Source organism: Myotis davidii, unplaced genomic scaffold (assembly GCF_000327345.1).
Source record: "Myotis davidii unplaced genomic scaffold, ASM32734v1 scaffold223, whole genome shotgun sequence".
In the NCBI taxonomy this organism is placed as follows: domain Eukaryota; kingdom Metazoa; phylum Chordata; class Mammalia; order Chiroptera; family Vespertilionidae; genus Myotis; species Myotis davidii.
Window position 1 is genome coordinate 1172029 of NW_006294609.1, and position 4500 is coordinate 1176528.

Consider the following 4500-nt stretch of genomic DNA (forward strand, 5'->3'; position numbering starts at 1 on the left):
CGGAGGCGTTGGCGGCGGCGGGCACTCCCTTCTTGGGTCGTGGTACGCCGCCGGGGGCGCTGCCACTCCCGGGTCTCCTAGCGCTGGCAGGGAAACAGCTGGAGAGGGAGCGGCGTTTCGAAACCTGCTTGGGGAACAAAGCGTAGCGTGCGAGCCCGAATATTCGGCCAGGGAGGCGTGGCCCTGAGGTGACCCGGCGGGCCGAGGGGGTGGCGCCGGATAGCCTGCAGGGGCTTGGGAAGGAGATGACCGCGGGGCCTGAAGCGACCACAGATGAAGATTGGGTGACCCTGGCCCGAGGTGTCCTGGTAGGCTAAGGGACACGGAGTGGCCAGACAACCCGACGGGCACAAGTGGGGTGGTGAAGGTCGGATGAACCAGGATTGAGTGGTCTAGGAAGTACAGCTGAGGTAATGTGGTCATCATCGGCGCTGAATTCATGCAAATAAAATACAGATATCTCTTGGGCGTGGCCTTAAGACCTTGCCTGCTGGGGTTCAACTTGCTTCTCCGAGTTACTCTTTCATTCCCCCCTTGTTTATATTTTTATTGATTTCAGAGAGTGAGAGAGAGGGATAGAAACATCAATGATGAGAGAGAATCATTGATCGGCTGCCTCCTGCACGTCCCCCACTGGGGATTGAGCCCGAAATCCGGGCGTGTGCCCTAACTGTGACCTTCTGGTTCCTAGGTCGACACTCAACCACTGAGCTACGCCGGGCTAGAATGTACATTTTAAGAAAGTGGGGATCTTGTCTATCTTGTTCAACTCTGGGCCTAGCACAATTTGTGGCCTTGAGTTGATGCTCAAATATTTGTTGAACGAATGACTATCGAGTAAAACCTCCAGGCTACTGATGCCCGATTATTGATAATACCACCCCAGGAACTGGACAGGCAAGAAAGCATATCCTCAAGGGCAGTACAAACTCTTACTTAGATCCCTCTGTCAGTGGAATTTCATTTTGGCCCTTTGCATACCTCCTAACCCCCAAGTTGAACATATTCTAGAATCTAGAGACTGTAGGGTGATAGGTGATGCCCCTCCTAGGGTAAACTAAACGGTCCAGGCCTAGTGCCTTTTGTGACTCAACATCAGCACGTTTTCACCAATCCCCAAAACACTTTCAGAATATATGAGTCTCGGGTACAATTTGAGTAGCACAGAATTTGAAGCTGGACTGCTTGGGTTCAAATGCTGGCTCAGGCAATTGACTGACTGAGTGACCTTGGGCCAGTTACTTAATCATTCCATCCGTGCTTCATGTATTATTAAACAAGCGAATACATGGCCGAAACCGGTTTGGCTCAGTGGATAGAGCGTCGGCATGCGGACTGAAAGGTCCCAGGTTCGATTCCGGTCAAGGGCATGTACCTGGGTTGCGGGCACATCCCCAGTAGGAGATGTGCAGGAGGCAGCTGATCGATGTCTCTCTCATCGATGTTTCTGACTATCTCTCTCCTTTCCTCTCTGTAAAAAATCAATAAAATATATTAAAAAAAACAAACAAAACAAGCGAATACATGCTTAGAATAGTGCCTGGCACATATTGAGCATCATTTATGTGTTTTTCCATTATTATTATTATTCAGCCTCTTCCTGGGCTTTTACCTCCATACGCTAAAAGTGTGTAGACCTTGCCCTACCTGGTTTGGCTCAGTGGATAGTGTTGGCCTGTGGACTGAAGGGGCCTGGGTTCGATTCCAGTCAAGGGCACATACCCCAGTTGCGGGCTCGATCTCATCATTGATGTTTCTATCTCTCTCTCCCTCTCCCTTCCTCTCTGAAATCGGTAAAATATATATATATGGTATATTTTTAAAAGGCAAACACTCTACCTTTAAAAAAAAGTGTGTAAATCTTAAAATGAGTGGGTGAGAGTGGGGAGAAAATCTCCATTTTCTTTTCTTTTATTTAAAAAAATATTTTATTGATTTTTTTACAGAGAGGAAGGGAGAGGGATAGAGAGTTAGAAACATCCATGAGAGAGAAACATCCATCAGCTGCCTCCTGCACACCCCCGACTGGGGATGTGCCCGCAACCAAGGTACATGCCCTTGACCGAAATCAAACCTGGGACTCTTCAGTCCACAGGCTAATGCTATAGCCACTGAGCCAAACTGGTCAGGGCTCCATTTTCTTTTCTTTCTTTTTGGTTAATCCTCACCTGAGGATATTTTCCCATTGATTTTTAGAGAGAGTGGAAGAAGTGGGAGAGACACAGAGAGAGAAACAACTATGTGAGAGAGACACATCCATTGTTTGCCTCCTGCACATGCTCCAGCCAGGGTCAAGGATCGAGCTTGCAACCAAGGTATATGCCATTAACTAGGAATCAAACCCTTTGGTCTTCAGGCCAATGCTCTAACCATTGAGAAAAACTGGCTGGGGCGAGAGACCCTGCCTTTTAAGTAATAGTAATAGTTCTATTCAAATTAAAAAATAACTTTCAATCAATAAGCATACCATTTATGACATATAACTTATGTACCATAATGGGAGGTAGGATGGTCATTCTGTAACAGAGCCATAACTAGGAATCTTTGCCTAAAAATAACTGAGACTTAATGCCTACATGTTATGAGTGTTTGCATCAACCCCTGTGATCACCATCTCTACCTGAAGGAGAAAGTATCTTATAATTCTCTTCATTGAACTCTAATTTCTATACATGTAAAATCTCTTTTAAAAAATATATATTTCTATTGATTTCAGAGAGGAAGGGAGAGGGAGGGAGAGATAGAAACATTAGAAACATCAATGTTGAGAGAGAATCATCGATCAGCTGCCTCCTGCATGCCCCCTATTGGGGATTGAGCCCACTTTTGCCCTTGACCAGGATCAAATCTGGAATCCTTCAGTCTGCAGGCTGACGCTCTATCCACTGAGCTAAACTACCTAGGGCTAAAACCACCTTTTAATGATACAGACAGTGGACAGAACCCTTGAATTCCAAGTCCCCCTTTCCTAACATAAAGCTGAAACTTTAAAAACTGTTTAAAAGCATGAACCATTGTGTTTTCCCACTCAGGTCCCTGTTTCCATGTTTTCATTTCCTATCCATCATCTTAGTGGTTTATCTGGACATCTTTCCTTCTGAAAATGAATACTGTTTTTGTTTAACCCCCCAGGTCACCAAAAGCCTCTCACTCCATTTCTGGTGCAAAGCCTATTCAAAAAGTAGTCATGACTTAGGTCAGGGGCGCTCCTTGGATAGACCATCAGATCCGTCTATACCTGTTATACTAGAGTGACTCAGTGATCTTACAAAAGTTTACTCACCAGGGATTCACCGTATAACCATCTTAACCAGGCACACTTTCTGCTGCAACAATGAGTAACTCTGACTCAAATTCGTTTAAGCAGTAAGGGCATTTGTCATTTCCCATAATATGAAGTCTTATAAGGCAGCTCAGGATGTGAGAGTGAAACATCGATCACTGCCTTCCGCATGTCCTCCACTGGGGATCGAGCCATCTAAGTTGTATATGGCAGAATTTCTTTTCTCTCTCTTTTAAAAAAATCCTCATCTGAGGATATTTTTTCCATTAATTTTTAGAGAGCCCTGACTAGTAATTAAACCAGCGACCTTTTTTTTTTAAAATATATTTTATTGAGTTTTTACAGAGAGGAAAGGAGAGAGATAGTTAGAAACATCGATGAGAGAGAAACATCGACCAGCTGCCTCCTGCACACTCCCCACTGGGGATGTGCCCGCAACCAAGGTACATGCCCCTGACCGGAATGGAACCTGGGACCCTTCAGTCCGCAGGCTGACGCTCTATCCACTGAGCCAAACCGGTTTCGGCAAACCAGCGACCTTTTAGTGCACTCGACAAAGCCCAACCAGCTGAGCCATGCACCAGCCAGAGCACTTTGTGTCCCCTTTTAAGAACAGAGCACTTCCTCCAGAAACCTTATGAGATGCCTCTTCCTTTCCCCACCCCATTGGGTTACATGCCCCTTCCTAAAGCAAGCACTAGTAAGAGTGGGGCTACCCAGGCCTGAGTTAGACCAAACAAGACTGTGGGTTTGGCTTCAGGAAGAAGAAAGAACTTATGGGTAGACGTTCAAGCAACTGTGGACTAAAAATCTCCCTTACTAGAATTTTAAAAAAGAAGGCCTGCCCAGCCATCGTGGCTCAGTGGTTGAGCATCGACCTATGAACCAGAAGGTCACAGTTTGATTCCTGGTCAGGGCATATGCCTGGGTTGTGGGCTCGATCCCCAGTAGGGGGTTGTACAGGAGGTAGCTTATCAATGATTCTCTCTCATCATTGATGTTTCTTTTTTTTTGTTAATCCTCACCTGAGGATATTTTTTCCATTGATTTTTTTTAAAATTTTTTTTATTAATGCCAAAACCGGTTTGGCTCAGTGGATAGAGCGTTGGCCTGCAGACTGAGGGGTCCCAGGTTCGATTCCGGTAGGGGGCGTGTGCCTGGGTTGCGGGCACATCCCCGGTGGGGGGTGTGCGGGAGGCAGCTGATCGATGTTTCTT